Source organism: Monodelphis domestica, chromosome X (genome assembly GCF_027887165.1).
Source record: "Monodelphis domestica isolate mMonDom1 chromosome X, mMonDom1.pri, whole genome shotgun sequence".
In the NCBI taxonomy this organism is placed as follows: domain Eukaryota; kingdom Metazoa; phylum Chordata; class Mammalia; order Didelphimorphia; family Didelphidae; genus Monodelphis; species Monodelphis domestica.
The window spans coordinates 60,442,627-60,464,161 of NC_077235.1; positions in this window are offsets into that span (position 1 = coordinate 60,442,627).

The window sequence follows — 21,535 nt, forward strand, 5'->3', positions numbered from 1 at the left end:
TACAGCTAGTATGTATCTGAGACTGGATTTGAACTCAGGAACTCAGGAGTCTTCCTGACTCCAGGCCCTGCGTCCTTTCCATTGTGCCATCTAGCTGCTCCAAATTTTCTGAGGAAAATAGATCTTCTCAATACTAAAAGCAAAGATATATTAGTAGAACTGAAAAAAAAACCAATGATGGCTAAAGAGCCCCAGATTCAATCTCAGGAGGGCTCCAGTCTCAGCTCTGCTGCTTACTAGCTATGTGGCATGTGATCGTGGCCAAGTCGGACCTGTCTGAATGTGTTTCATTATCTGTAAACACAAGATAATATTTATATCATCTTGCCAGACTTGTTGAGAGAAGAGATGTAAACAATTACTATATAATTTTCAATTATAGCAATTACAATAGGGAACGGGCCTTTTAGTTCAGTGGTACAGAGAACTCTCAGATGAAGAAACTACCTTTAGGAATGCAAGCCATCGGGGGCAGCTGGGTAGCTCAGTGGATTGAGAGCCAGGCCTAGAGATGGGAGGTCCTAGGTTCAAATCTAGCCTCAGCCACTTCCCAGCTGTGTGACCCTGGGCAAGTCACTTGACCCCCATTGCCTAGCCCTTACCACTCTTCTGCCTTGGAGCCAATACACAGTATTGACTCCAAGACAGAAGGTAAGGGTTTTAATTAAAAAAAAAAAAAGGAATGCAAGCCATCAGCTGCAACTAGGTAGTAGTTTTATAACAGAGATGTGAAACTCAGCCACATGCAACCTGAACATCTCAGCTAAACCGAATGTTTAACAAAATAAATAAGGCATCTGAAATATTAACGTGTGGTGTTCGAAGTCAATATGAAGCCTATAAAGTTCCCTTTATAGTTGAGATTTATACCATTGCTCTAGAGCACTACGAGGCCAGTAATTTGTCCTGGGTCACACAGTCAGTATATGACAGAGATAGAACTTGAACTCAGATCTTCCTGGGTTCTACATGAGTTCACTATCCATAACACCATGGTGCCTCTAGTATAATATGAATTATTATTATATTATATATACTATTGTTTTTTATTTTTTATTTGGCTCCCTAACATCTGTTTCAGAGGAAAACCTGATGGAAAATTCTAACGAATTCCATCACCCAATATTTGATTCCCCTCCCCCAAAGCCTAAAATAGATCTTGCACCTCTCATCCTCATAGGTCAGTGACTAATATATGCCATGAAGAGATGTTCATAAAGTCCCAACCAAGAAGAATACAGAGAGGATTTTTTGGGGGGGAGGTTAATTCTCATCAATATCTTTTGCTTTGACTTTCTTTTCATTTCTAAATGTCCCCCTTCCCCCTTGTAAAAAATAGACTCAAACTCTGGACTTCAATGCCCACAAACCTTTGCTCCACTTCCCCAGAATGCTTTGTAATCTCAGGGAATTCTGAGGTGGGCGAGATCGAGAAGGGATTTAAACTGATTGCAAAGGCTTTTGGGCTCTCTTCTCTTTTTGGACTTCCGTTTTGGAGCAGACGTGGCTCTTCCATGATGTGAGGTTATCTTGTCTAGGCCTCTGGCCTAGGCACATGTTTTTTCTTATTCTGTATTTTCTTTAATCCTTAATCTTCAATAAACCTCTAAAATATAATACTCCTTGCAGAGAGAAACTAATTTCTACCTGCCTCAGTCTCCCCTAAATTTTAATCTTTACACCCTATAAGGTATATTCATACTTTATAGCAAAGAAAAACTAACCAACACCCTGTCAGAGTCTGCCAAGGCATGTGGACTCCCCTGTCTTTGCAAAAATGAGAGAGGAGAATTTTCTAAACTTTTCTCTAGGGGCAAGTTTCTGGATCATTCTAATTAGACACCCTACTGTTTCTTTTTTCTGATCTTTCTGCCAACATTGTTATCGTCATACATGGTGTTTTCCCAGTTCTGCATCATTTCACCTAAGTAGGAAGTCTATAATTAAGAGACATAATGCTAGCCTTTTCTGGATTTGGGAAGCCCCTGCACTCAGATCAGATCATGTTCACCCCTTAACCCTCAGTTGATCCTTCTTTTCATTGCAAATGATCCTACGTGCATTCTTGTGCTGGGAACACCAGGCTACCTGGAGTGTCCCACCCTGGATGGCCGACTATTAAAGCAGAAATCCTTCCAAGGGCAAAGGGAGGCAAAAGCCAGGAACCTTGAGATCTGCTTGCTAAGGGCCTCCCAGTCAAGAGAGGGCCAGAGTGGGAATTTCTGAGTCTCGCTCCATGACAGGATTCTCATATTACAAGACATAACACACCAGGAGATACTGTGAATTCATATGCTGCCTATTCAGGGAATCAAACTCCCACCCTAACTGCTCAACAGACAATCACTATCTTAGTGGTGACAGTTATTGACAGCCCCCAATGGGTAACAACTGGCAGGAGATCAGAGTTAATGGCTACCTCTTGGCTCCAAAGAGACAAAGTGAATAAATGTTTTTGAATTATTTCCTTATTGTTTGGAGTATAATAGAGAACATGCACCTCTACTTTGAGATTCTATCAGCAGCTGTTGATTACTGTGATCACTGTCAGTCTTAAATTGGGCTCCCAGACCAGGGAAAAATAAGAAACTGGACCACTTGATTCCCATGACTTTCCTAAAGCAAAGCAATAAGAAATATTGGGTCTTTCCCAGCCTGGAGGGGGATAATGGGAGAAGACTGTAAGTCAAAAGAAGCTCACTGAACAAAATCTAAGCTTGGAGAACCTAAATGACCTATGGAGTCAATGGCTAAAGCCAAGGAAGGAAATACCAGAAGTGACATCTTTTTGAAAGCTTCCATAGGCAATAAGAGAGGCTTCTCTTCAATCCCTAGTTAGCCTTCTGGAACCACTAACATAAGAAATTTGCTGGAGTCCCCTCTTTTTCTAGTTTTTGTAATACCAGAATCAATCGCACTTTAAAATCTTTAGCGGAATTCACTTGTAAATCCATCTGGCCCTAGAATTTTTCCTTTTGGGATATCATTTATGGTTTGGTCAATTTATTTTTCTAAGACTGGATTAACCCCCCCATTTCTTATTCTGTTAATCTAGGTATTTTATATTTTCATAAATATTAATCCATTTCATTTAGATGGTCAGTGTTAGTGGCATATGTTTGGGTGAAATAAGGTCTAACAATTTCTTTTATTTCTTCTTCATTGACCATAAATTCTCCTTTTTCATTTTCAATACTTGTAATTTCATTTTCTTCTTTCTTTTTTTGAATCAAGTTAGCTTATTGTTTATCTATTTTTTTTAAAAATAGCTACTAGTTTATTCATTAATTTAATGGTTTTTCCACTTTTGATTTTCTTAACCTTTTCCTTGATTTTCAGAATTTCTATTTTGGTGTTTAATTGAGAATTTAAAATTAGTTGGTTTTCTAGTGTTCCGTTTTTTTTAGTTATACATCCAATTGATTTATATAATCTTTCTCTCTTTTACAGATTAAAGTGTTTCTAGCTATAAATTTTATCCTAAGGACTACATTGACTACATCTCCAAATTTTGGATATGTTGTCTGACTGTTTGTTGTCATTATCTTTAATGGAATTATGATTGCTTCTATGATTTGTTATTTGACTCAGCCATTCTTAAGGATGAAGTTATTTAGGCTCAAATGAATTTTTAACCATTTCTTCAATAGATCTTTCATTGAATATAATTTTATTTCTTTGTGGTCTATAAGAGATATTTAATATTTCTGCTTTTCTACATTTGTTTGTGAGGTTTACGGTCAATATTTGCAAAGATGCCATGCACACCTGAGAAGAGGTATTGCCTCAATATTCTCTCAAGAGGTATTCCAACTCAATAATTTCTAGAAGTCTATCGTATTTATCATTCCTAAAATTCTATTCAGGTCCTTCATTTCTTTTTTCTTTATTTTTAGTTATATTTATCTATATCTGAGAGGGGTAAATTGTGGTTCTTCACCACTATAGTTTTACTTTCTTTTTCTCCTCATAAATAATTTAACTTTACCTTTAAGAATTTAGATATTATGCCATTTAGTGTATATATGCTTAGTTTTTATATTCCTTCCTTGTCTATGGTACCTTTCAATAAAATGTAGTTTCCCTGTTTAAACTAAGTCTCTTTTGTGGTTGTTTTCTCAGAGAATATGATTACTACTCCTACTTTTTTTAAACTTCACCTGAAACTTATTTTAATTCTATGTGCATGTTTCTGTTTCAAGTGTAATTCTTGTAAATAGCATATTGCTGGATGCCAGTTTCTAATACATTCTGTTATGCTCGTCCATTCTTGGGTGAATTCATCCAACACACGTTCATAGTCATGATCATTATATCAAGTATTTCCCTCTATCCTATTATCTTATTTTTGTCATCCTTGTTTCCTACCACACCTCAGTAAAGAAGATCATGAAGAGAATGAGTTCAGCACTAGAGATTTAAGTTTGGTAAGATTTATTTCTGTTCCCAGAACCTTTTTCTCTTTTTGTCTTCCAGAGCCTAATAACAAGTTCTTGTTTTTTGTTTCTTTTCTTTTAAGCATCTCCCTGAAATCCACTCTCCCTATTTAGAGTTTGTTTTGCTTATCATTAGAGGTGGGACAAAGATGGCAGTTTGGCAGCAGCAAAAGCTGAAACTGCTCTGACAATCCTTCCAAACCAATCTTTAAAAAGTGCTGCAAAATGACAGGAGTCAAAAACCAATAGCAAGATGGAATGAAGGGGTTCTCCTGCTGAATACAACTTGAAAGCTAGGCAGAAAGAATTGATTTTCATGGGGTAAGGGGGAAGCAGAAACAAAACTGCACACAGAGGAGTAATGGTTGACCACCCCCTCCCCAAGACCTATTGCACCAGGTTCTGTAATTGGGAATACGCTAACTTTGGGATCCTAGGACTCAGTCTACACCAACAAAAGAGCATCTCAGAACCATCCCTTGAAGTCCCAGGCACTGGTACCATCCCACAGGGAAGCCCAGAAGCCTATAACACTGGGCCTTTTCAATCCTGCACTGCTGCAGTGAAGACCTAGCCCCAGGGTAAAATAGCTAATAGTGCTGATCCATGCAAGCCAGCAGCAGAAGAGACAGAATCAATAAATAGCTTTCAGAATTCCCAGTCCACAGGCAAAAAGTTGAGGAAAATGAACAAATACCAAAAAAAAACAAAACTTAACCCTCTAAAATTTCTATGGGGACAAAGAGCAAAGAGCAAAGCACAGAACCAACAGAGAATGGTGAAATCCAAGCAATTATATGCAAAACTTCAAAAAAAAAAACAGGAAATGGTCTTAAGACCAGGAAGAACTCAAAAAGGAATTAAAAAAATCAAATGAGACAGGTTGAAGAAAAATGGGGAGAGGAAATTAAAATTATGCAAAAAGAAAATAATAGCTTAAAAAGCAAAACTGGTCAACTGGAAAAAGGCACAAAAATCCAGTGAAGAAAAGAGTGCCATGAAAAGTAGAATGGACCAAATGGAAAAGGAGGATCAAAAGATCATGGGAGAAATTCAGTCCTTAAAAATTAGAACTAGGCAAATAGAAGCTAATTATCTCACAAGACATCAAGAAATAATAAAACCAAATCAAAACAATGAAAAAAGAGAAGAAAATATGAAATATCTCATTGAACAAACAGTTGACCTGGAAAATAGAATCAGGAAAGACAATCTAGGAATTAATGGACTACCTGAAAGTCATGACCAAAAAAACTCTAGACATCAAATTACAAGAAATTACCCAAGAAAACTGCCCTGATATTCTTGAACAAGAAGGTAAAATAGAAATTGAAAGAATCCACAGATCACCTCCTGCAATAAATCCCCAAATGACAACTCCCAGGAATGTTATAGCCAAGTTCAAGAGCTCCCATCTAGTAAGTAGCAGAAGTGAGATTTCAATTTTTCTTCCTGATCTCATTTCTAGCACTCTTTCCCACTGTACTACCTACCTGCCCTACCTATATTAAAATATAATTGTCATGTTTTTTAAGTTTGTACACCTCTTTAAGAACTCTTACCTTATAGAGTAGCTAGAAGCTCTGAGAAGTTCAGTAACTCATCCAAGGTCATATGGCCAGTATGTTATCAGAGGTGGGACTTGAATCCATATTCATAACTGCAAGACACCATCCACTACACCATATTTTAGAATGCATCGGTGAGCTTATAGTGGTGCCTGTGGTGAAACGGAAACAATACTGATTCAGAATTGAATGAAACCAAGATTCGAGTCTTGGTTCTACCACTTATCTCTGAGACCTTGAGCAAGTCATTTCTTATCTCTGACCCTTTTGCTTAATAGTCAAATAAAGATCATAACTCAGATACTCCCAAGATCATATCTTAGATACTCACAGGATTATAGTGTAAAAATTAAATTTAGTCTCTAGTAATAGAAATATTATATTTTATGAGGTTTATTAAAGATTGTTAGAAATCAAGGAATAAAGAAATACAAAATAAGAAAACCACATGCCTTGAGCTGATTAGCCCATTCTAAGCTTACTTACTACATCTTGAAAATGGCCAAGCAGAGAGAGGGAGAGCATAGAAGAGGATAGAAGAGTACAGAAGAGGTCGAGGTAGGCATTACCACCAGTTTAAATACTAATTGTGTTCTCACCCAGGTGGGGACTCAGGTGAGATTATAGGGAATTCTGGGAAGTACCAAGGACTTCTGGGGATTGAAGTCTAGAGTTCAAAATCTCCATTTTACAATAGTGAGGAAAATACTCTGGAATCTTAAAAATCTAACAAAAATATTTTAGCTTTTTGTCTACTGGCAAGGGCAACTAACAAAACCTTAACCAAAGCTTTGCCATGAAAGCACAGTAGAGGCATACCTTGATTTAAATAACAGCCAAGTCCATCAAAAGCTTTAATGTAAATTGAACATTTATAAACAGAATCATCCTCCCCTTTCCCATCTTCACTTCTGATTGTTGTTCTTCAGTTGGCAGTAACCCAATACATCTGCTTTAATTATCCTTGACTTCGTCTTGTCAAAGAACTACTCAACCTGCAAAGAAATGCCTCTGAGATATAATGGGATTATATAGGTGTAGATCTAGAGTTGGGACTCCCTAATTTTAGAGAGGAGGAAAATGAGTCCCAGAAATTTTAAGTCACTTGCCCAAGGTCACAAAGGGTGGTGGTAGAGCTGAGATCTGAACACAGATTTATCTGACTCTGAATCCACACTCTTGTCTACTGGTAGTTGGCCATTTGAATCCACTCTTCTACTGAACAGAGATTTTCTCTGTAAGAGGAATCATTGCCTTCCAAATGCAGCTGCTTTGTAAGTCTAAGAGTCAATCAGTAGGTTTTCCTTTAAAAAAAAGTTTATGTCTGGGTCTGTGTTCTGGGCAATTTTCTATCTCAAAGTTAATTCACTTTAACAGGTGTTTGAATTGGGAACCTACTGGGTTGCCAGGTACTGTGCTAATCTCTGGGGATACAATGACAAAAACCAAACTGTACATTTCCTCAAGGCCCTTACATTCCTCATTGGAAAAAATCTGAGCCCTGAAGGGAGCTAGAGGCTCCAAGCAGCAGAAGTAAGGAAGCAAAGGCCTGTGGGACAGTCTATACAAAGGCAGAGGTGGGAGATGGATGAGGGTACCTGGGACATAAGGTGTCTTTATGGAGGCGTGTGCCTAGGAAGATAGGCTAAAGCCAAGACAGAAGGTGCTATTTAATCCTGGAGACAAGAAGGAACCACAGAGCTTCTTGATGAGGGGACTAACAGGGTCACAACGACTTTAGAAGCATCCTCTTGGTAGCTGTGTAGAAGTAAAGACAGTAGGTATAGGCAACTTTGCAAGAGGTTTAAAGGAGTTTGGCTATGAAACAGAGGAAAGTTGTAAAATGATAGCTGGGAGGGACAACAGGATTGAATTAAGGGTTTTTTCTAAAACTCTTACCTTCCATCTTGGAATCAATACTGTCTATTGGCTCCAAGGCAGAAGAGTGCTAAGGGCTAGGCAATGGGGGTCAAGTGACTTGCCCAGGGTCACACAGCTGGAAAGTGTCTGAGGCCAGATTTGAACCTAGGACCTCCCATCTCTAGATCTGGCTCTCAATCCACTGAGCCACCCAACTGCCCCCTGAATTAAGGGTTTTTAAGTATGTAAAGATCTTGACAGGATTGTTGGCAACAAAAAATACTACTACTAACTACTCCTACTATTAATAATAACTAGCATTTATATAGTGCCTACTATTGTGCTAGGCACTATGTCTTCTACATACTTTACAAACATCTCATTTGATCCCTAAAACAATGCGATGAGTTAGTAACTATTAATATCCTGATTTCACAGTTGAGAAAACTGAGGCAAACAAATGTTAGGTGATTTGCCCAGGGTCATATGTCATGCAGTTAATGAGTATCTGAAGCCATTATAATTCAGGTCTTTCTGACTCAAGACCCAGTGCTCTACTCCCTGTACCAGATAGCTATCTCAGTGAAAAAGCCAGTAGGAAATTCAAGATTTGAAAAAGAGAGGGAGAGTTACAGCTAGGTAGTTCTTTGGATTGAGAACCAGGCCTGGAAATGAGAGGTCCTGGGTTCAGATCTGGCCTCAGACACTGTCTAGCTAAAGTCCCAACTTCTATAAGAAGCTTTTCCTAGTTCTCCTTAGTCTTAATGCCTCTCCTCTGAGATTAACTCCAATTTATCCTAAAGTATATGTCTTATCCATATGTAGTTGTTTGCATGTTGTCTCCTCCATATGGTTGCCCTCCTTGAGGGAAGAGTCTGGGATATTTTTTTTACCTTTCTTTATATCTCCAGAATCTATCACCGTGCCTACTACATGGTAAGTAATTAATAAATGCATGGTGGCAGGGGCAGCTGGATCGCTCAGTGAGTAGAGGAGCCAGGGCTAGAGGGTAGGGTCCTGAGTTCAAATCTGAACTCAGATACTTCCTGGCTATGTGACCCTGGGCAAGTCACTTAACCCCATTGCCTAACCCTTACCTCTTCTGCCTTAGAACCAATACAAAGTATTGATTCAAAGGTGGAAGGTAAAGGCTAAAAAAAAGAAAAAGAGAGGAAGGATGAAAGGGGCAAACTCCTGGGAAGGTGTGGGAGCAAGAACACAAGTGAAGAGATGAATTTTGGCTATCAGTAGGCTAGTGTCATTGTCATTCATGCAATCAACAAATCCATATAGAGGACCAATGAGTGAAGCAGCCGATGTCCTAATATTAAGTACAATTGACCTCTTTTGTCACGAGCATTCCAAAAGAGCACATGCCCTTTGGAACATCTGTACTCCCTGGCATTAAAGCTTGTCCTGTCCCTTGGTCCTAAGGGAGCTTCCCAATAGGGTCCCATTCTATACAAAAATACAAATCAGTAACTGAAGAGATAAACAGAAAGAAATGGACTCTGGACATTCCTTCCTGGGCAGTCTGGGTTTGCAGCTTTGGTCTCAGATACACTAAGACCCAATGATTTGTTACGAAAACAAAGTGTAGGTTTAGTATTGATTCCATTTTAGTCCCTGAGAAACAATATTGATCCAGAAAAGATGCATTTCAGCCCTTTGCATTGAGGGCATAAAGTACTTCCAGTTCATTGATGAATAGATACTGTATATCATTTGGGGCTTTAATGAGATCTTTTTCTCTTGGCCGAGAGATACTCAGTCCTCCAGGAGAGAGACAAAGTAGATTTTGTAACTGGCAGTTTAATATAAATGTGTTTCCACTGCAGCTTATAAAAAGCCGAGAAAAGAAGAAAAGCAAATGCCATGGAAAATGAATGATAGCTCAAATGAATCCATTGGAATGCTCAGGGAGAATTGACTCCCCCTCCTATCGCCCGCTTCTTCCTGGGTGCTTAGGGAAAACAGGAAGCTAAAGAAATTCTCAGTGCCAGTTTGGGCATGCTTTGAAATGGAGAACAGAAAAGGCTTAGGAATTCCCATTCTGCTTCTAAACCCAGCCTTCAAGTATGCCTTATTATCTGAGGAGGGAGACATGATCATTTTGGAATTCAGTTTGGAAACATCCCAAAGTGGGCGTCCGCTGTCCCTAGCTAGTGAGAAGAATCACAATGGCACCTTGATGATGAATGTGACTACCTCTGGGAGATACTTGGCTCCTTCTGCATTGGTGAAAATGTGGGAAACAACAAGAATCACTTAAGACACTTTTGAAACCATAACAGGAAACACCTCTGCTATGCCTATTCGTTCTGCCTCATGAGATATAAGAGGGCAGGAGGGTGGAGATAGTTCGCAATTTACTTCATAAAAAATATTCACTTCATGGATCATCTGTGGCATATTTATTGTCTATTCTTAGCTAGGGAAGTATAAGTGGCAGCATAGTATAAGGCTGGCCTTAGAATCAGGATGTCCTGAGTTCAAGTCCTGCTTCTGACATATCTTGAGGCCATGACCAATTAAGTTAATTTCATAGACAACTTTCTAAAACTTTAAGTTGTAGATAAGTTGCTGATCTGTATTGGTAGATGGAGTTTCCACCCTGGAAGTCCCCTACATTGATGAAATAACAGGACGAAGCCAAAAAAAAAATTGGAAAGGTAATTTGGGTGCATCTACCTCCCCCTAAATCCCCTACCAAATAAAAATGAAATGAATTAGTCTTTAAATGAGATTGTTCGCATCACAAATCTATTCCAATGGAGGAAAAAGAATATGGAATGGCATTATAAGTTAAGAAGATAGACTCATGAGATCATTCCAGAATGAAAGAAAAGAATATTTGGATCAGTGACAGAGAACATTTGGGTGAAGATCAGCAGAGTTAAAAACAGAAACGATATGGTAAATGAAGTCTACCATAGACCATCTGAATAGAAGGAGGACAGATGCCAAATTTAGGAAATATCGCCCATCCAGCATAAAGGCATGACATGATAGTGATATTGGACTTCACTTATCCAGAATCTGCTGGAGCTTTCTTTCTTTGCAAGGCAAACCAACTAATAATTTATTGGTTTGCCTTCTTCATAGTTTTACCCTTCCGAATTCTGGAACTGATCTTGAACAACCAGAAGGATCCAGTTGACAAGGTAGAAATGATGAGAATTTGGGGAGGAAGAGATCCCATGATCTTCAGATTTGTGAAAGCAAAGGAGAAGAAAGATGGGGATGGTCTGCCATGCACCCTAGACTATAAGAAAACAGATGTCAAAAAGTTCAAAGAAAGGATAGATTGAATCCCATGGCCTAAAATCTTGTCAGAGAAGTCAGTCCAGGAGTGGGAAATTCCCAAGTATGAAACTGTGAATATACAGAGAGAAAAAATTCTGATGGGGAATCAAGTCATGATGCATGTATTTTTTTTTTATTTTATATCTTTCACTAACTTGTCTGCAGTTTCTACCTTTGGAAAGTTTATATATCTTGAATATCAAAGGTATAGAAGGTAGGAGATGGAATGTTATGGACAAAACCCACAATCAATTCTTATTTTGCTTCAGTTTTTTTCAGTTGAAAAGATACTATTTGGATTTGAAAGGGGCAAATAAAAATTGGTAATCTGGGATTGATATCCAAGGTATGTAAACTATGTAAGGCTAGAAATTGCAGGTAAGTTACTGATCTTCATTAGTATGAGGACCCCGCCCTTTGGAGGGTTTGCTGGTGTCCCACTGAGCTTATAACTTATAATTTGAGAAGAACACTCACAAAAATCCATTGGGTAGGGGGGGCAGCTAGGCTCAATGGACTGAGAGTCATGCCTAGAGACAGGAGGTCCTGAGTTCTAATTTGACCATAGATACTTCCTGGCTATATGATCCTGGACAAGTCACTTAACCCCCATTGCCTAGCCCTTACCTCTTCTCCCTTGGAAGCAATACATGGTATTGATTTTAAGACAGAAAGTAAGAGTTTGAAAAGAAACAAAAATAAAAAAAGTCTATGGGGCATCCTGAAGTAGCCCCATGAAGTGGGTTTTAGAGTATAAATAATAATACAATTTACAGTGTATAGATATGGATCTTAGAGAACTGGAATGCCTGATCTTCTCAGGGCATTGGGTCTCAGCTGGCATCTTGGGTGTCCATTAGCCTAATGCTATTTTGTCTAACTGTACCCCAGGTGTTGGCTTCATCTCCCAGCTCCAGTCTGGGCAGACCACTGCCAGTACCTGACTTTGTACAATAGAGATGATGGGTTTAGCCTTATTAATGAGTTTCCAATGGGTGGTCTGAATTATAATGACATATGAAGTATCGTTGCCTCTCTACAACTTTGCTTTCCTTCCCTCTCCCTCTCTGTCTTTCTCTCTGTCTCTGTCTCTCTATATGTGTCTGTGTCTCTCTCTACCTCCTACCTCCCGTTTTCTCTCTCTGTCTCTCTCTCTGTCTCTCTCTCTCTCTCTCTCTCTCTCTCTCTCTCTCTCTCTCTCTCTCTCTCTGTCTCTCTCTCTCTCTCTCTGTCTCTCTCTCTCTCTCTGTCTCTCTCTCTCTCTCTCTCTCTGTCTCTCTCTCTCTCTCTGTCTCTCTCTCTCTCTCTGTCTCTCTCTCTCTCTGTCTCTCTCTCTCTCTCTGTCTCTCTCTCTTTCTCTCTCTGTGTGTGTCTGTCTCTGTCTCTGTCTCTCTCTCTCTCTCTCTGTGTCTCTATCTCTGTCTCTCTCCCTCTTTATCTCAGTCTCTCTGTCTTCACTTCTCTGTGTCTATGTTTCTGTCTCTGGATCTCTCTCTCTCTCTCTGTCTTTCTCTCCATGTATCTCTGTTCTATCTTTATTCAGAGACCTTTTCTAAAAGGGCCTTTTCTTTATAGTGGTATCTGAACTGTGTGATCTTTCTTCATTCTGCGATCTTCACTAAACTGGAAGGATACTGGCAATGTAGCTCAAAGAGTTGGACTGCCTCTACACCCTCCCCCCTGCCCCACTATACACACATTTCCACCTATGTACACAAACACATCCCACACATGCAAACACACAGATTGGACCGGCTGGATCATGCAGAAGAAAGCTTGAAATCAAAACACACCGATTGTGTCTTGGGTCATTCACAGAAGATCATGCCAGCCCTCAACAAGATCCTAGACAGCTGCATGCACAGCAATCTCAAGAATTGAGATTTGGCAGGAAAGAAGGGAACATCTAAAATTAAAGTGATCTACAGAAGCATCTGCTGCTCCCAGGAGACACCTGCAGTTGCTAAAAAGGATTTTGATATTTAAATAAAATGGGAGCCAAAAAAAAAGGGGAAAAAATGAGGCCAATGAAGCTGTTCCAATACAAGCGAAGTCACTTAAGGCTTCAGTCTTAGGAAGTGCAAGAGAAAAGGGCATTCAGACTCAGAGCCCTGATTTTTGAATACGATTGCAGGAAGTAATGGAATCATACATTTCAAGCTGAAAGGGGCCTTAGGGACTTCCTAGTGCAACCCCCTTGTTTTACAGAGGAAGAAACTGAGGCCTCGGTAGTGGAAGGCCTTGTTGGAAGGTCATACATAGGAGCACAGATCAAGAGCTGGTCCTTAGAGGACATCTAGTCCAATACTCTCCTTTTACAGAACAAGCTGAGACCCAGGAAGTGAAAGGGACTTGTCCAGAGTCACTCAGGTAGTAAATGTCAGACACTGGATTTGAATCAAGTCTTGTCTCTCTGAATTCAGGGCTCTCTTCACCTTGGATAGGGATAGCTGGGTTTCACAATTGGGCACCTTGAAAGTATGAAAGGAGAGAGAATCTTTCTTCTTCATCTATTGGCCAAAAAGCACGTTCCTCTCTGCCTCTATTATTATAATGGTGGCACACTAGTAATAGTAATGGGCAGAATTTATAGAGCACTTTAAGATTTACAAAGCATTCATTTCATCCTTATAATCACCCTGGGAGGCAGGTGCTAATATCCCCATTTTTTGATTAATGGATTAATAATAACTTACATTTATATCATACCTACTACATGCCACAGTACTGTGCTAGGTGCTTTATAATAATTTTCTCACAACAACCCTGGGAGGTAGGTGCTATTGTCATTCCCAATTTACAAATTAGGAAACTGAGACAAACAGAGGTTAAGTTACTTGCCCAGGGTCAAAAAGCTAGGAAGAATCTGAGGTCAAATTTGAATTCAGGTCTTCCCAACTCCAGGTCTGGTTCTCTATCTACTCCAATTCTCTTCCAATGCAGAGGCCTCCTGCCATCCCACTCCTATCCATTCCTTCCTTTTCATGCTTTCCAAAATAAATTCTTCTCAAAGGTTCTGTCCAATACACTTCCTCTTTTGCTCTCTGAAAGGTAGCCACTGAACATCAAGGAAACATATATCAGTTTGCTCTTATTCAGGCTATGGACAGCTAATCTCTTCTGATTATAAATGTCCTTGATGGTTCACACAAATAAAAAAAATGGCAACATATATCATCTGACCCATTGAAACCATGTGTCTTTGCCAATACAGCATTTTGGCTTGTGGATCATTTAAATTTGTCCTAGATCATAATATTCCCAGCTTTACAGTAATACAAGACCACAGAGAGAATATGGTGGCTACCAGATGAAGCAGGAAAACAATCTAGTAATCCTCAACATTAGGTCAATGCAATGAATGTGGAGGAGCATCCTCACACATAGACACACATATATGGGGGTCACTGAAAAGGAAGTATCCAAGTTCAGGTTATTCCATATGCCTGCTTCTGCTTATAAAGCATAGGTGGCAAACCCCACAAATGTTTATTCTGACTAGGTAGGCAGAAAACATAACTACTTCAAAGGAAAAGCATTTCATTCTATTCCATAATAAGAAAGGTAAGACTAGAGCAACTTGCCTATAAACTAAGGGCACACTCTCCCACAAATACCCAATCCAGTAGGAAGAGCAGGAACACCTGGAATATAGATAGAGAGGGGCATGCTTTTAGGGAATATGTGTGCCCAGGGACAACTTCTCACACTGCATGGATAACAATAACATCATACTACTCTAGTTAACACTTATAGAGTTATTATATAACACTTACATAGAAGGACCAGCTAGAGGCCACAGTGGATAGATCACCAGGCCTGGAGTCAGGGAGACTCATCTTCCTGGGATGAAATTTGGCCTCAGACCCTTATTAGTTGTGTATCTCTGGACAAGTTGCATCACCCTGTTTGCCTCAGTTTTCTCATCTGTAAAATGATTTGGAAAAGGAAATGGCAAACTACTCAATAATCTTTGCCAAGAAAACCCCAAATGGGATCAATGGAGAGTAGGAAAGAACTGAAGAACAATAACTTATCTAGCACTTCAAGGTTTCCAAATATTATCTCACTTGATCCTGATAAAACCCTGACTAGCATATAGACACTATTATCTTTCCCATTTTATAGATAAGGAAACCAAAGAAAATATAAGTTGTCCGGTCAAGACGGCGGCTTAGAGTCCGGTCAAGATGGCGGCTTAGAAGCTGCGAAAGTTCAGACCTCAGAAACCCTTCCTTACCAATCGCAAACTGAGAGCTCCTAGGACACCGAAATTCAAGCTGAACAACAGGACAGACCCGGGGAACCCTCCTCCTGGACCTGTATCAAAAGGTACAGCCCCCCAAAAGCCAAAACCCTAGATCACTTGGATCTAAGGGGCAGGAAGAAGGAAGGTCCCAGGACCCATCCTTCCCAACCCAGAGTGCTGAGCCCACGGCAGCAGCAGGAACTTCAGGGTCTGCAAAAGGGCCCCAGGGCTGGCTATTTTGAAGGACTCACCTTGAAAGCAACCTGAGCCAGTCTCCGGGCATTCAACACAGATGGTAGAGGAGGAGGTTTTTTGCTTTGGGGCTCATTCAGTACAAACCAGCTGAACCTAATCCCATCAGGAGCCCTCAGAACCCAGGGAGGCCACGGCCCTTCCCCCCTTAGAGAGCAGAGTATTCTGAAAGAACCAGCTGAATCTAATCCCATCAAAAGTTCCCAGAATGCAGGGAAGCCCAGGCTCCCCACCCATCCTCATTGACTGCTGGACTTTAAGCCAACCAAAAGCCTCCAGAGGACAGGGAATCTCAAACCCCCAACAACCCTCCCCCAGAGACTGCATCGAGAGATCTTCTGTTAAAGCTCCAAGAGGGGAGACTGATAGAAGTCCCCAAAAAACAAAGAAAATGAGAGGAATAAGAGCACAGACAAATATGGGGAGTAAAGAAGGGGTGAATTTGAGCAAACAACAGAAAAAGAAGAAAGAAACTACAACAGACAGCTACTACTCAGCAAATGGAACAGAGGGAGAGAGATCAGCAAATGATAAACCAGAAATCCCAGCGAACTGGATACAGGCTGTGGAAGAACTCAAAACACAACTAAGAAAAGGCTGAAGACAATTGGGAAAAGAACTTAAAAATTAAGATAAGTCATCTGGAAACAGAGGCACTTGAACTAAAACAAGATAATAGTGTCTTGAAAGCCAAAATCAACCAGCTGGAAAATGAGGCAAAGGAGATGAAAGATGAGGTAAAGAGGATGAAAGATGATCTTCAAAGAAAATCAGACCAGAAGGAAAAAGATGGCCAAAAAGCCAGAGATGAAAGCCAATCTTTAAGAACCAGAATACAACAACTAGAATCAAGTGAGCTCACAAGGAAGCAGGACACTATAAAACAAAACAAAAAGAATGAAAAAATTGAGGAAACTGTGAAGCATCTCTTTCACAAAACAGACAATTTAGAAAATCGTTCAAGAAGAGACAATTTAACAATAAGTGGACTACCAGAAGACCACAACAAAAGAAAAAGCCTGGACATAATACTAGAGGAAATTATCCAGGAAAACTGTCCCAAGATCCTAGAACAAGAGGGGAAAATGGAGATTGAAAGAATCCACAGATCACCCCCTATATTTAATCCCCAACTGACAACACCAAGAAATGTTATAGGCAAATTCAAAAACAATCAGATGAAAGAAAAGATATTACAAGCTGCCAAGAAGAAGCCATTCAGATACCATGGAAACATGGTGAGGTTAACACAGGATCTGTCTGCATCCACACTGAAGGACCGAAAGGCATGGAATACGATATTCCGGAAAGCAAGGTCTACAACCAAGAAAAAAATACTCATCAAAACTGACTATATTCTTACAGTGGAAAGTATGGTCATTTAACACAACAGAAGAGTTCCAAGCATTCATAAATAAAAGACCAGACCTGAACAGAAAATTTGATGTCCAACCACAGAACTCAAGAGAATCATCAAAAGGCAATTAAAAAAGAGGGGAAAAAAACAAACAAAACAACAACAAAAATTTTATAAGAGACTCAATAAGTTAAAATGATATGTATCCCTATAAGAAAAGAGGTCATTGGTAACTCTTAAAAACTGTTGCTATCACCTGAGCAGCTAGAAGAGTTACACTCAGAGGGAACAGTGACAAACTGTATAGAATGAAAGGACAAGACATAAATAGGTATATAGATATATGCATACATAAATACATATACATGTGTATGTATATATATATATATATATATATATATATACATGACTAGAGCTAAAAAAGAAAAGAGGTTATGACTAAAAGAAATGGGAAAAGAAAGAAATGGGGGTAAATTTGTATGTCACAAAGAAGCTCATGGCAGGAGGGGGGAGAACATCGATACACTGGAAGGGTAAAGAGGTTGGAGACAGGAAAAACTCAACTCTTATGTACTTTGAAACTGACCCAAAGAGGGAAGAACAACGCAATCCATTGGGGAAGAGAATAGATTTGCTCCCTATAGGGGAGTAGAAGGGTAAAAAATGGACTGGTGGGGAGGGAAGCAGTACAAGAGAGGGAGAGGGAGGGGGGAAAATTTTAAAAAGACTACAGGGGAAAATAAGGGAGGGAATAAGAAGGGAGGGGGGTAGAAAGGGAAGTAAAATAAGGGAGGGAACGGGGTGGGGGGGAGAGCTGACTATAAACAAACATTGGTATAGAAGGAAATAGTGAAAGAAGAAAAGGCAGGACCAGGAGTAGAAATCAAAATGCTGGGAAATACACAGCTAGTAGTCACAACTCTGAATGTGAATGGAAAGAACTTACCCATAAAATGCAAGTGAATAGCAGAGTGGATTAGAATCCAAAATCCTACCATATGCTGTCTGCAAGAAACACACATGAGGAAGGTAGATACGCATAGGGTGAAAGTAAGAGGATGGAACCAAACCTATTGGGTATCAAATGATAAAAAGAAGGCAGGAGTAGCAATCATGATATCAGACAAAGCCAAAGTAAAAATAAATCTAGTTAAAAGAGATAGGGAAGGTAATTACATCCTGATAAAAGGCAATATAGACAACAAGGAAATATTTGTACTCAATATGTATGGACCAAATGGCAGAGCATCCAAATTTTTAAAGGAGAAACCAGAGGAGCTCAAGGATGAAATAGACAGAAAAACTATACTAGTGGGATATCTTAACCTTCCCCTATCCGAACTAGATAAATCAAATCAAAAAATAAATAAGAAAGAGGTGAGAGAAGCAAATTAAATCTTAGAAAAATTAGAGTTAGTAGACATATGGAGAAAAATAGGGACAAAAAAGGAATACACCTTCTTTTCATGAGTACATGGTACATTCACAAAAATTGACCATGTATTAGGAAATAAAAACATTGCAAACAAGTACAAAAGGGCAGAAATAATAAATGCCACCTTCTCAGACCACAGTGCAATAAAAATAATAATTAGTAGGGGTACATGGATAGATAAATCAAAAATTAATTGGAAATTAAATAATATGATTCTCCAAAATCAGCTAGTTAAAGAACAAATCATAGAAACTATTAATAACTTCATGGAAGAAAATGACAATGGTGAGACATCCTTTCAAAACCTATAAGATGCAGCCAAAGCAGTACTCAGGGGGAAATTTATATTCTTGAGTTCATATATAAACAAATTAAGAAGGTCAGAGGTCAATGAATTGGGCATGCAAATTAAAAAACTAGAAAGTGAACAAATTAAAAATCCTCAGATGAAGACTAAATTAGAGATCCTAAAAATCAAAGGAGAAATTAAAAAAATTGAAAGTCAAAAAACTATTGATTTAATAAATAAGACTAGAAGCTAGTACTTTGAAAAAAAACAAATAAAATCGACAAAGTACTAGTCAGTCTAATTAAAAAAAGGAAAGAAAAAAAACAAATTGACAGTATCCAAGATGAAAAGGGAGACCTCACCTCTAATGAAGAGGAAATCAAGGCAATCATTAAAAACTACTATGCCCAATTATACGGCAAAAAATATGGCAATCTAAGTGATATGGATGAATACTTACAAAAATATAAATTGCCTAGACTAAAAGAAGAAGAAATAAATTACCTAAACAACCCCATATCAGAAAAAGAAATTGAACAGGCCATCAAAGAACTCCCTAAGAAAAAATCCCCAGGTCCAGATGGATTCACAAATGAATTCTATCAAACATTCAAAGAACATCTAACCTCAATATTATACAAACTATTTGACAGAATAAGCCAAAAAGGGGTTCTACCAAATACTTTTTACGACACAAACATGGTACTGATCCCAAAGCCAGGCAGGTTAAAAACAGAGAAAGAAAACTATAGGCCAATCTCCCTAATGAATATAGATGCAAAAATCTTAAATAGGATACTAGCAAAAAGACTCCAGCAAGTCATCACAAGGGTTATCCACTATGATCAGGTAGGATTCATTCCAGGAATGCAAGGATGGTTCAATATTAGGAAAACCATCCACATAATTGACCATATAAACAAGCAAACCAACAGAAATCACATGATTATTTCAATAGATGCAGAAAAAGCCTTTGACAAAATACAACACCCATACCTATTGAAAACACTAGAAAGTATAGGAATAGAAGGGCCTTTCCTAAAAATAATAAACAGTATATACCTAAAACCATCAGAAAACATCATCTGCAATAGAGAAAAACTCAAAGCCTTCCCAATAAGATCAGGAGTCAAACAAGGATGCCCATTATCACCGCTATTATTTAATATTGTACTATAAACACTGGCAGTACCAGTTAGAGAAGAAAAAGAAATTGAAGGTATTAAAATTGGCAATGAGGAGACCAAGCTGTCATTCTTTGCGGATGATATGATGATTTACTTAAAGAATCCCAGGGAATCAACCAAAAAGCTAATTGAAATAATCAACAACTTTAGCAAAGTTGCAGGATACAAAATAAACCCACATAAGTCATCAACATTTCTATATATCTTCAACCCAGTTCAGCAGCAAGAATTAGAAAGAGAAATTCCATTTAAAGTCCCCTGAGACAATATAAAATACTTAGGAATCTATCTGCTGAAACAAACACAGGAACTATATGAACACAACTACAAAACACTCTCCACACAATTAAAACTAGATCTTAACAATTGGAAAAACATGATTGCTCATGGGTGGGACAAGCTAACATAATAAAAATGACCATCCTACCCAAACTTATCTATCTATTTAGTGCCATACCCATTGAACTACCAAAAAACTATTTTACTTAATTAGAGAAAACCATAACAAAGTTCATTTGGAAGAATAAACGATCAAGGATATCCAGGGAAATAATGAAAAAAATACAAAGGAAGGTGGCCTTGCAGTCTCAGATCTCAAACTATATCACAAAGCAGCGGTCATCAAAACAATTTGGTACTGGCTAAGAGACAGAAAGGAGGATCAGTGGAATAGACTTGGGGTAAATGACCTCAATAAGACAGTCTTTGACAAACCCAAAGACCCCAGCTTTTGGGACAAAAATCCAGTATTTGATAAAAACTGCTGGGAAATTGGAAGACAGTATGGGAGAGATTAGATTTGGACCAACACCTCACACCCTACACCAAGATAAACTCAGAATGAATGAATGACTTGAATATAAGGAAGGAAACTATAAGTAAATTAGGTGAACACAGAATAGTATACATGTCAGACCTTTGGGAAGGGAAAGATTTTAAAACCAAGCAAGACTTAGAAAGAGTCACAAAATGCAAAATAAATAATTTTGACTACATCAAATTAAAAAGGTTTTGTACAAACAAAACCAATGTAACTAAAATTAGAAGGAAAGCAACAAATTGGGAAACAATCTTCATTACAAAAACCTCTGACAAAGGTCTACTTACTCAAATTTATAAAGAGCTAAACCAATTGTACAAAAAAATCAAACCAATTGATAAATGGGCAAGGGACATGAATAGGCAATTTTCAGATAAATAATTGAAAACTATTAATAAGCACATGAAAAAGTGTTCTAAATCTCTTATAGTCAGAGAGATGCAAATGAAAACAACTTTGAGGTATCACCTCACACCTAGCAGATTGTTCAACATGACAGCAAAGGAAAGTAATGAATGCTGGAGGGGATGTGGCAAAGTAGGGTCATTAATTCATTGCTGGTGGAGTTGTGAATTGATCCAACCATTCTGGAGGGCAATTTGGAACTATGCCCAAAGGGCACTAAAAGACTGTCTGCCCTTTGATCTAGCCATAGCACTGCTGGGTTTGTACCCCAAAGAGATAACAAGGAAAAAGACTTGTACAAGAATATTCATAGGTGCTCTTTGTGGTGGCAAAGAATTGGAAAATGAGGGGATGCCTTTCAATTGGAGAAT